The sequence below is a fragment of the Rhineura floridana genome, chromosome 9 (assembly GCF_030035675.1).
Source record: "Rhineura floridana isolate rRhiFlo1 chromosome 9, rRhiFlo1.hap2, whole genome shotgun sequence".
Classification (NCBI taxonomy): Eukaryota; Metazoa; Chordata; class Lepidosauria; order Squamata; family Rhineuridae; genus Rhineura; species Rhineura floridana.
In genome coordinates, this window is record NC_084488.1 from 100,779,766 (window position 1) to 100,792,562 (window position 12,797).

The 12,797-nt window shown below is 42.0% G+C and overlaps 1 protein-coding gene across 7 annotated transcripts in view; it reads right to left on the bottom strand.

The window, feature by feature from the left end:
• BMPR1B (bone morphogenetic protein receptor type 1B) overlaps window positions 1–12,797 on the bottom strand; it is a 338,903-nt gene that overhangs the window by 194,874 nt on the left and 131,232 nt on the right. The gene's annotated exons all lie outside the window — the stretch shown is intronic.

Genomic DNA, 12,797 nt, shown 5'->3' on the forward strand with positions numbered 1-12,797 from the left:
GAGAGACTGGGCGAAGGGATCAAGGCGGTGGTGAATGCATCCTTGCAAGAGGGTGCAATGCCATCAGTCCTCAAGGAAGTGGTAATAAAGCCCATCTTAAAAAGAGTTAAACAACTTTCACCCAGTCTCTAATTTACCATTCTTGGGCAAGGTGATTGAGAGGGTAGTGGCTGCGCAATTACAGACACACTTGGAGGAAACGGATTATTTAGATCCATACCAATCGGGTTTTAGGACTGGTCATGGTACGGAAACAGCCTTGGTCGCTCTGGTAGATGATATGCAGAGGGCATTGGATAGGGGTGAATACACCTTCCTTGTCCTCCTGGACCTCTCAGCGGCTTTCGATACCGTTGACCACGGTATCCTTTTAAACCGCCTAGAGGGATTAGGAATAGGAGGCACTGTCTTGCAGTGGTTCCGTTCCTATCTCTCGGATAGGCAGCAACGGGTGGCATTGGGAGATGAGGTTTCAGACCCTTGGCCTCTTCATTGTGGAGTGCCACAGGGTTCTATCCTCTCTCCCATGCTATTCAACATCTATGTGAAACCGCTGGGAGCAATCATCAGGAATTTTGGGTTGCAGTGCCATCAGTACGCAGATGACACCCAGCTCTATCTCTCCTTTAAATCCTCACCGGAGTTGGCTGTGAATACCATGTCCAAGTGCCTAGAATCTGTAAGTGGATGGATGGGAGAGAATAGGCTGAAGCTGAACCCCGACAAGACTGAGGTATTACTTGTGGGAGATAAAAGGAAGTTAGGAATTACTAACCTGATGCTTGATGGGGTAAGTCTACCCCTGAAGGACCAGGTCTGCAGTCTTGGGGTCATACTTGACTCCCAGCTGTCCATGGAGGCTTAGATTACAGCAGTGAGCCGGGCAGCTTGGTACCGATTACATCTGATACGGAGACTGCGTCCCTATCTTCCTGTTCACCTGTTCCCTCAGGTGATACATGCCCTGGTCTCCTCTCGCTTAGACTACTGCAATGCGCTCTACGTGGGGTTACCCTTGAAAACGGTCCGGAAATTACAGCTGGTACAGAACGCGGCGGCACGCTTGATTACGCATAGCTGTCGCTGGGATCATATCACCCCAGTGTTATTAGATCTTCACTGGCTACCAGTTGTCTACCAGGCCCAATTCAAGGTGTTGGTGTTGACCTTTAAAACCCTATACGGTTTCGGCCCAGTATATCTGAAGGAACGCCTCCAGAATCACCGATTGTGCCGCCTGACAAGATCAGCCTCGCAAGACCTTCTCTCGGTCCCACTGGTGAGAACAGCTAGGCTGGTACGGACCAGAGAGAGGGCATTCTCTGTTGTGGCCCCCACCCTCTGGAACTCTCTCCCTTTCGATCTCAGACATGCTCCCTCCCTGTCCAGCTATCGCCGAGCCTTGAAGACCTGGCTGTTCAGGCAGGCCTACAAGATTGGGACAGATTAATTTATGTTCTGAATTAATGAATGGTTTTTTAGCTTAAAATTTGATTATGTTGATCTATATGTATTGTTTTTATTCTTGTTGTTCGTCGCCTAGAGTGTCCCTAACCCGGACAGATAGGCGGCTGAAAAATAAAATTTATTATTTATTATTATCATGTTACCCCCACAGTTAGTAATGCATGGTGCTCAAGTTTCCACTTCTCAAAAGCCCCCACTTTGCTCCTCCCCTGCTCCTGGCCATATCTTGCTGGAAGCAACAAATCTGGACACACAGAAAGCAGAGAAAACATGAAGCCTTATATTACTATTGCGTCCACCTTTCATGTTTCAGAATCTTTATTGCACAGTGCTATTTTATGGGTTTTCTACTGTCACAGCCAGTCACCTTGTTGGCCAGGTTCAACCATAATGAGAAATCATGGTTTCCCACTATGTGAACAACCTGTGGTAAGCCTTAGGTTCACATCGTCTGTGCTCCCCTGTTTTTATTGTACACCAGGATATCAGAAGCATCTGCTGCTGATTTTACACTAATCACAGTTACCATGACATCGAAATTTGGGACACCATAATTTGCTGAAACTATGAGAACAAGCCAGGATCTGCACTAATGGACTAGAAAAAGACACTGAGGAAATGAGATATAATTATAAATAAGAGAAGTATATCTTACATATAGACTAAACATTGCCTGCCTGCTTGACACCTGTGAACCTTACTGGGTCTTACCTAACCTGTAATGATGTCATGGAATGTTCATGAACATTTTACATACCAAAGATGCAGGGTCAGAATGCTGGCAATTAGTTAAATGTTGTCAAGAAAATCTAGCCGATTGGGAAAGGCTTCACAAAGGCCTTACAGATGGGAGTATCATGTTCTTTTGAGAAGGGAATCAAACAGAAAAGGAGCAAAGTGATGGTCATCTGACTGGCAGCAGAGGGGGACCAAGCAAGCAGTAGAGGAGGTCTACCCTTGATGAATGGGAGGTCAAGAAGTCAAGGGAACAGGGACACCAAAGTATACACATCACATACTTGAAATAACTGCCCATATCTTCACTTGCACAACTCTAAAATTCACCTGGTCCATCTACATAAGCTAACAAGTTCCATAATGCCAAGTCAAAATAAACAATCCTGGCTTTTAGAATGGCAACTGTATTTTCCAGGTTTCAGGAGATATAATGTCCAAATAATCAATCCTTGCACACCAAATATTTATGACACACTTGACCATGGGCTTAAATCCAAAATAACGGACTCATTATTGAAAATTGCAAGTCCTGGGACCAAGCCCACAGTGTAGTAATTAAGTTGCAGCAATTGTATGGCCTCCACACAGAACCTCTCTCCCTAAATACAGAGGACTGATTTCGTTTGACCACAACTAGTTTAACCTGTGCAGACTCTAGTAAGAAATTCACTGAACTGTTTTGCCTTTGGTCAGTAGTAGTAAAACTGTACAACACTGTAAACAGTTTCCATATTTGACTCCAAGATATTTAGGATCTCTTCCTAGAAACACTTCTACTTTTGTTCTTTTTAGTTACGGCAGACCCCTTCAGACACCTTTCACCATCCTATTCCAAATAACTTTTGTACTCTGTTTAGCAGTTTCATTACACAGTTCTAAAATCATATTTTAAAAAATGAATGAGTACTGTAGCAAGCCTTTTGCAATCTGCTGATGGTCAGGACATGCATCAAAAGAAGTAAAAAAAAATTAACATCTATCTGCAAACTTTTAATGTTGGAACATACAATTTATATTATATTTATACCCCACCTTTTACAACAACTTCTAAAATCACAAATCCGGGTGATAGGTCTGGTTCACACATTGCTTTAAATCACAGTTAAGCTTAACTATGCTTTAAATATGAACGTGCAGCATGCTTGGGTACAGAACTAAAATCACAGCCACTTTGCTATTCCACTGCTCCTGCCACACTTGGCTTAGCACTGCATCCAAGCCAAGGCTCATGGTTTGCAACTCTCTAAACAGATCACAAACTTCAACAAAGGTTTGTTCTTGCCTTACTGCTTATGATTTGTTTGGGGAAAACAAACCGTGAACCCAGCAGTGCAGCAGGAGTGAGGGAGGAGCAAAGCACCCGTGATTTTAGACATTATTTTGTCTAATAATGATTAGATGTTATTTTGATATTATGTAACCGCAACTTAATGGCCTGGTTCGCACATCAGTTTAAACCACAGATAAACTAAATTATGGTTCAAAAGTGAACAAACAGTGTGAAGGTGCGTAAGGTGAAAAATCACTGCTGCTTCACTGCTCTTCTACTTGGGTGGCTGCTGGGAGGTAAGCCATGATTTAGCTGAGCATTACATGTGTACCTGGCCTAATGGTTTATGTTCCCACACAAATCACGAACAGTATGGAAAGAACAAACCTTAATAAAATATGTTTCAGGAGAAGCAAAGGCAGGTCTATGGTAGACATTAACACACGTTTAGTTTGGTAGAATCAGAATGTTAAAAAGAACTGACACACAAGCTAGAATTTAGCATAGGGTGGTCATGTGTCCTACTTTGTAGAGGACAGTCCTCTAATTGAAGGGCTGACAGAGACAGTCCTCCATTTGAAGGAGACGTCTAGTAAGAGCCATATGAAGGTAAACTAGGGATCCTTAACCGGACCATGAAGAGTTAGCACCTGGTAAGGTATTTATAAAGTGCATGACAGACTCCATGTGTCTATTCCAGTGAACAGACATATATGGGACTTGGGTCCACCATTCTGCCATAGACAGCAATCCAGCTCCAAGGTAGTGGTGAAGGTCCACCTAACTGCAGGATAAGAGACCATACTATACCATAGGAGTAGCCACCCTGGGAACTGCCAGCTGTTTTAGAATACAACTCCTATAATCCCTGACCACTGGCCATGCTGGCTGAGGCTGATGGAAGCTGTAGTCCAGTCAGGGCCAGTGCCAGGCATGAATGGACCCTTGGGAACTAGCCTGCCCCAGGCCTACAGCGCCCACCTGTCCACCCACCCTCCCTCCCTCTCTGTCACTTCACGAGAATGCTCTGCATGCTGCATGTATAGCTGCCATCAAACAAGATGGTGGTGGAGTCTTCCCCAAGGGGCTGATGTCCCTGCCACCATCTTGGTTGATGTCATGGATGCACACTGCACGTGCGCACATGCCTGCCATCAATGAAGATGGCGGTAGGGGCGTCAGAGAAGCCTCTGCCAACATCTTGGTTGATGGCAGGTATGCGAGCACAGCACGGACAGTATTCATGACAACAGGAGAGATAGGTGAGGTGTGTATACGGGCATAATGGGCCCATGTGGTCTGTATCAGGGGGCTGGGAGGTCCCTCTCTGCGATCTGTGGCAGGGTCGAGAATTGACACTGCTGTGGATAATGGAACAGGAGCACTACCTTCCCACCCTAAGGAGGGGCCTTTTAGGGGCCCTCTGGGCTGCAGGTCCCCTCAGCCAGAGCCTGACCTGGCCACCCTCTGGCACTAGCCATGAATCCAGAACACCTGGAAGACACCATGCTGAATACCACCACCATGCCACATCAATATTCTCTGTTAAAGGTGTGGCCCTTAACAGCTACAATTTTCCAGCATTTTGGAGCTTGAGTGAACACAGAAAGTGCTTAAGACAACATGTTAAACCAAAATGTCTTTTTGTTGTTGTTCAATATTATTATATTTTTATATACTTTATTATTTATACAGCGCTGTCAGCGTTCACAGGTGCTTACTTAGACAAAACAGGCAGGTCCTTGTGCCTACAGAGGTTACAAGATAAAAACTTTGAAGAAGTTCTGTGAAGAACAGAGGGAAAGGAAAATGGGTAAAATGGCATTGCACATCTTTAAAGCTTGGCTGTACTTGGGAATGAGGAATAAGGGATAGGCTAAAATATGGTGCCAGCTGTACATAAGCATCAAATGTAAAAGATGAAACCACATTCCAGCAACTGTTGATTAGTATCTGTATATTCATATTATATTGTTGCATGTTTAAGAACCCTTGCCTCTTTATTTTAGTGTCTTTGCTCTTTATTTGAGATATTTTATTTACAGTTAGTGATCTATAACCTGACTAAATAAGTTTTTAAAACTAAATTATTTATTCAAGGAATAAAAATACCGAGGCAGCAGAAATAGCACATCACACCAGGCTCCTCCAGCTGACCTATTTGCTTGCACAAAGCTTACATGGTAGACTACGTCCAGTCTTTATTGAGCATTCATCCTGATTTGTTTGCAGGGAAGGACAGTGAGCACTGATCCTGCATTTATCCTGATTTGCTTATGGGAGTCATCCTGTTAATCATTTGCTCATTCCACACTTTTCAATGCATTTCTCTGTCACGTCCCTAACAGCAAGAAGTCTGTTGGGTTTTTTTAAGTGGATTTATTGCACTAAGGTGACAGAATGCTTTAAATCCACTTTAATTGCACAAACTTAAATTTATGATATGCACTTAAACATAAGAACATAAGAACATAAGAAGAGCCTGCTGGATCAGGCCAGTGGCCCATCTAGTCCAGCATCCTGTTCTCACAGTGGCCAACCAGGTGCCTGGGGGAAGCCCGCAAGCAGGACCCGAGTGCAAGAACACTCTCCCCTCCTGAGGCTTCCGGCAACTGGTTTTCAGAAGCATGCTGCCTCTGACTAGGGTGGCAGAGCACAGCCATCATGGCTAGTAGCCATTGATAGCCCTGTCCTCCATGAATTTGTCTAATCTTCTTTTAAAGCCATCCAAGCTGGTGGCCATTACTGCATCTTGTGGGAGCAAATTCCATAGTTTCACTATGCGCTGAGTAAAGAAGTACTTCCTTTTGTCTGTCCTGAATCTTCCAACATTCAGCTTCTTTGAATGTCCACGAGTTCTAGTATTATGAGAGAGGGAGAAGAACTTTTCTCTATCCACTTTCTCAATGCCATGCATAATTTTATACACTTCTATCATGTCTCCTCTGACCCGCCTTTTCTCTAAACTAAAAAGCCCCAAATGCTGCAACCTTTCCTCGTAAGGGAGTCGCTCCATCCCCTTGATCATTCTGGTTGCCCTCTTCTGAACCTTTTCCAACTCTAGAATATCCTTTTTGAGATGAGGTGACCAGAACTGTACACAGTATTCCAAATGCGGTCGCACCATAGATTTATACAACGGCATTATGATATCGGCTGTTTTATTTTCAATACCTTTCCTAATTATCGCTAGCATGGAATTTGCCTTTTTCACAGCTGCCGCACACTGGGTCGACATTTTCATCGTGCTGTCCACCACAACCCCGAGGTCTCTCTCCTGGTCGGTCACCGCCAGTTCAGACCCCATGAGCGTATATGTGAAATTAAGATTTTTTGCTCCAATATGCATAATTTTACACTTGTTTATATTGAATTGCATTTGCCATTTTTCTGCCCATTCACTCAGTTTGGAGAGGTCTTTTTGGAGCTCTTCGCAATCCCTTTTTGTTTTAACAACCCTGAACAATTTAGTGTCGTCAGCAAACTTGGCCACTTCACTGCTCACTCCTAATTCTAGGTCATTAATGAACAAGTTGAAAAGTACAGGTCCCAATACCGATCCTTGAGGGACTCCACTTTCTACAGCCCTCCATTGGGAGAACTGTCCGTTTATTCCTACTCTCTGCTTTCTGCTTCTTAACCAATTCCTTATCCACAAGAGGACCTCTCCTCTTATTCCATGACTGCTAAGCTTCCTCAGAAGCCTTTGGTGAGGTACCTTGTCAAACGCTTTTTGAAAGTCTAAGTACACTATGTCCACTGGATCACCTCTATCTATATGCTTGTTGACACTCTCAAAGAATTCTAATAGGTTACTGAGACAGGACTTTCCCTTGCAGAAGCCATGCTGGCTCTGCTTCAGCAAGGCTTGTTCTTCTATGTGCTTAGTTAATCTAGCTTTAATCATACTTTCTACCAGTTTTCCAGGGACAGAAGTTAAGCTAACTGGCCTGTAATTTCCGGGATCCCTTCTGGATCCCTTTTTGAAGATTGGCGTTACATTTGCCACTTTCCAGTCCTCAGGCACGGAGGAGGACCCGAGGGACAAGTTACATATTTTAGTTAGCAGATCAGCAATTTCACCTTTGAGTTCTTTGAGAACTCTCGGGTGGATGCCATCCGGGCCCGGTGATTTGTCAGTTTTTATATTGTCCATTAAGCTTAGAACTTCCTCTCTCGTTACCACTATTTGTCTTAGTTCCTCAGAATCCCTTCCTGCAAATGTTAGTTCAGGTTCAGGGATCTGCCCTATATCTTCCACTGTGAAGACAGATGCAAAGAATTCATTTAGCTTCTCTGCAATCTCCTTATCGTTCTTTAGTACACTTTTGACTCCCTTATCATCCAAGGGTCCAATTGTCTCCCTAGATGGTCTCCTGCTTTGAATGTATTTATAGAATTTTTTGTTGTTGGTTTTTATGTTCTTAGCAATGTGCTCCTCAAATTCTTTTTTAGCATCCCTTATTGTCTTCTTGCATTTCTTTTGCCAGAGTTTGTGTTCTTTTTTATTTTCTTCATTTGGACAAGACTTCCATTTTCTGAAGGAAGACTTTTTGCCTCTAAGAGCTTCCTTGACTTTGCTCGTTAACCATGCTGGTATCTTCTTGGCCCTGGCGGTACCTTTTCTGATCTGCGGTATGCACTCCAGTTGAGCTTCTAATATAGTGTTTTTAAACAACTTCCAAGCATTTTCGAGTGATGTGTCCCTCTGGACTTTGTTTTTCAGCTTTCTTTTTACCAATCCCCTCATTTTTGTGAAGTTTCCTCTTGAATCTCTCGCACAAAATAGTGACAGTGTGGAGTCACGCACAAACTACACAAAAAGTTCTGCAGTATGTTAAACTCACCAAGTTTAACATTCCAAGTTTGTCATTGGATCTAGAAAACTGGCAAAAGTATTGTTCTTATCCTCCAAGTTGTATCTTAGCTGTTCAAATACATAACCAGCATTTGTTCAGTGTAGCTAATGAACCTGCATCATAACACATTTGCCTCTAATGCATTCCAGAGCTCTTCTGATAGAGACGCTCTTTTTTTAAAAAAATTGCAGGACCTACTAAACTCTTCTTGGCTCATCACTTGGCCCTAATCACTTTGCTGCATCAAAAGCTGTATCAGTGTCACTTGCATGGAGCAGGAAAGCTGCTACAATTTGTAACATAAAACATTCAAAAAGTACACAGCAGCTGTTCTTATTTTCAATAAAAATCTGTTATAGTAATGATGTCATGGAAAAAGTCTTGAATCAATTAAAATGTATCAGACAGGCAAACCATTCAATCCCTCGAAATAATACATGGTGACATATTGCGCTCTGTGCATTACAGTACAAGATAGCAAAGAATGGAGCCCTTTAAAAAAACCTCATCGAAACTGGGCAATTCACATGCTTTTGTAGTATTATTTAATAAAACTCTGCTCACTACTGCGGTGCAAAGCTACAAGACTAGCTGTCAAACAATTGGCGTGAGACCCACATTTCCTGCACCCCATCACAAAACAAGGGTCAAACAAGAGTCCTCTTAACAATGCATATATGTAGTACGTTCGGATAACAAAGACCTGTAGGGAGATGTTCTTGTTGGTTGTCTCAACTCTGTCAAAACACCGGGGAATAAAAATGTTAGTGATAGAAGAATTACAAATGTATAAACCAACTGGCTCATCTTTGAAAATGTCATTCTTTTGCGCTTCAGATGTTGCTTATACTAAAAGCTTTGTGTTAGCATGTCAATGGAATGTGTGTAACAAGCACCAAAACCAAGTTGTCTGCCCATTAGCTCCTGGGCCAAGTTCAAGGTTCTGGTTTTGGTGTACAAAGTCCTATGCAGCTTGTGACCAGGATACCTGAAATATCATCTTACCCCTAATACAGCAAGTCAATCACTGTGCCCTGCAGGTTAGGGCTTCCTGCAGATACCATCTTATCAGGAGGTCCGTTCCACACAACATAGGAAGTAGACCTTAAGTGCTCTGGAACCTATCCTTTGGAATTCCCTCCCCTTAAATATTAGACAGGCTCTTACCTTTTTGGCACTTACTTACTCTTTCAGCAAGCCTTTTAAGTAGAGACCTTATCCCAGTCTGCTCTGCTGGAATTGCTTTTTAAGATTTTTTTGAAGTTCTTTTTAAAAAAGATGTTCTTAAATATGCTTTGTTTTAATATGTTTTAAAGTCTGTTTTTAAGACATTTTAGAGTGCGTTTAGTGTTTTGTTTGCCATCCTGGACTTCTGGGAGGAAGAGTGAGTTATAAATTTAATAAATAATTATAATAAGTTTAGCATTTAACCCTACTTGTTTCAAGTTTTCATTGCCAGAGAGCTTGCTTGGTATGAACCCAGCAAGAGCCTCAGATCTGCAGCTCAAGCCAACTGAAGTCATATTTATTATACAAAACCATATGGTATAGATCTGCATGCATCCACAAGTGTATATTAGATAAATTCTTCTCCTTTCGTTGCTCTTTGGATGTTCAAAATTAATAGATTGAAGCATTCAAGTCTGATGAGAATGTAGATCAGCTTTCCATAACCTAGTGCCCTCCAGATATTTTGGACTACAACTCCCACCATCTTCAGCCAATGTAGATGAGCTGGCAGGGGATTATAGGAGTTGTAGTCCAAAACATCTGGACAGCACCATGTTGGGGAAAGCTGACAGAGATTGTAGGTTGGTCTGTTGCTTGAGGGGAAAAACACAATTGAAGTGTTCCACTTGAAGCAATACTGACAAGCTCTGTTCTCCAACTGTTAGCATGCTTTGTCCAGCTGTGGAAGAATTTATTGATTCCCCTGAGCACGCTACAAGAATTTGGAGGCCAAATATAGAAAAGGAATCAGGAGAGATGACTCTGTCAGAAAGCCGAGCTGATAGGTTGTAATCCAACTGGGCATGATCCTGAAAATGGCAGCTGGGTTGTGTCAATAAAATTAATTATTTACATCAGTTTTCAGGGGTGAAACAATTAGAGTGTCAAATAGGGCCTAGCTGAGGTCAACATCCAGAGAAGAAAATGTGTATTAGTTATCACACCGCATAGGCTGGAGCTGAGGTTAATATCCTAGCAGAAAAGCTTTACTACTTTGCTTGCTCCTTTAAACCACATGCAAGCACTAGGCTAAGAAAGGCAAGCAAAGAAAGTTGAGGAAATCTTGTTGGGTAGAGCAGTTTTGCTCCCTGCAGAGTGCCTATAGCACAGGGGGAAGGGGAGACTTTTCAAGCCTGAGAGCCGCATTCTCTTCTGGGCAACCTTCCAAGGGCCATATGCCAGTGATGCAAGGGGTCAGAGGCAAAAGTGGACAGAGCAATTAATGTACATTTTGCATTGGTACAGTAGGCTATTTTGTACATTCACTCACACAGCACTCTATCCTCCAACCAGACAGGCAAGAGATACTATCAGACATTCCAGCCACACAAAAACTCTCAGTGTGCAAAGCAGGGCTAGTGAGGGGTGCAGCCTGGGGACAGTTTCAAGGGCCAGACAGAGAGGCGGAGAGGGCCACATTTAGCTCCTAGGCTTGAGGTTCCCCAGATATGGCACACAGAATGCCGAGGTATAAGGCTGGCCTTATCAATGAAGGGTGTGTATAAAGTTCTCAGGCAATGGTAGAATTGAAAGCCATCCATGGTTTGAGAAACCCCTGAAATACTGTAATTCAAGAGTAGGAAACAATTCCAAAATGTTCTGGTTAAAACACTTACCATGTGAACAAAAGTTGGGAAGAAGGAACATTTTGGCCTAAAGACTGAAACTGGTACTGAGTGAAGAAATGCCATTCAATGATATCTATTATACAGACAGATGATGGGAGGCCATTAAGTCAAAATCTTTCCCCAGCCTGGACAAATAAGGATTTATTGGTTGCACACATCTTTAAATCAAAAGGTTGTTATTGCAAGGATATCATGTAAACTGTATGTAAACAAGTATCCTCAGAACTAAAAGCACCACCAGAATTCTTCTAGTTACAATGTGGTTAAAAGGAACTGCCAATCTCTTTTCAGGCTGCCACCATAAGGATTAGAAACACAGTTGGATTGTTGTTGTTTTTTAAAGTGAAAACTCAGGCCCCATTCCCATTTATCATCATCAGTGTGCAAACAGCCTTCCTGCAGCAAGATTCAGTACTGCTGCAGTAAGCATCCAAATAGACCATGTGAGCAGATCCAAATGCATGGGTCTGTCCCTCCCAGTCATTGTCCTCCTGATTATGTATGGGTTTGATTCCTAAAGCAAAATTTGTAGCTCCAGATAAGGAACATAGTAAATACAATGTACAACGTTGGTGAACTGGTCCTCCTATGCTACATTTTGTCCTTTTGAAAGAGCAAAGCATTTTCAGGGTCTCCAACTCAGTGGGGCCTAGAGTGCAAAGGAACAGGGAAAATACATGTTCCACATTTTATTTATTGTTTATTTATTTATTTAAAATATTTTTATCCCATTCTTCTGCCCTATAATAGGGCACTCAGGGCAGCTTACAAAAGTAAAATCAAACATGTACATAATAAAATTGTAAACAGTAAAATCACAAAAACATTAAAATAAATTAAAATACATAAAATACAATTAAAATACATAAAATACAATATATATATATATACACACACACACATATATACATATATATAGGGATTGTTACTAAAGGACTACAAAGGTAAAATTTAACGTAGAAGCCATAAAATCAGTGTCAGGGTCTACCTTTAGTCCCTCCCAAAGGTTCTCTGGAACAAGATCGTTTTCAGAAGTCTCCAGAAAACCAACAGAGAGGGAGCAAAGCGAACATTTTCCTATTTTAAAATCATACAAACACATGCTGAGAACCTAAAGCTGGTACTCATCATACAGGGGGAAATGTATGTGTACCCTTATTGCAAAGAATAAGGAGTAATGTGCAATAGTCTAGTCTTTTGAGAAACAGCCCAGCACTATACAAAAGCAAGTTTGTCAGCATTTTGACAGAACAAGAAGTAACAGCAAGGCAGTGAGCACTTTGATCAGGCAACGTTACTCTCATGCTAGGAAGTGAATAATGTTTCACCCTGCATTTATTTTGTAGATAGATTTCTTGGACATGCAACATCATTCTTCCACAAAGTGGAATATCTATGAAAATAATAGGGAAGGTTGTAGACATCCCTACGTTGGACCTTAAAAAATGCTATGTGAGCCTGCGAGACCCTCATTTCAATTTGTTAAGTGAGAAATGTATTGGTTTCTAATCAAAGAGTATGGAAGAGTAAAACAAATTCAAGGTATCCCATACCTTTTCAAAACATTTTCAGCAATAAATAGTAAAACCCATACAATACAGCATT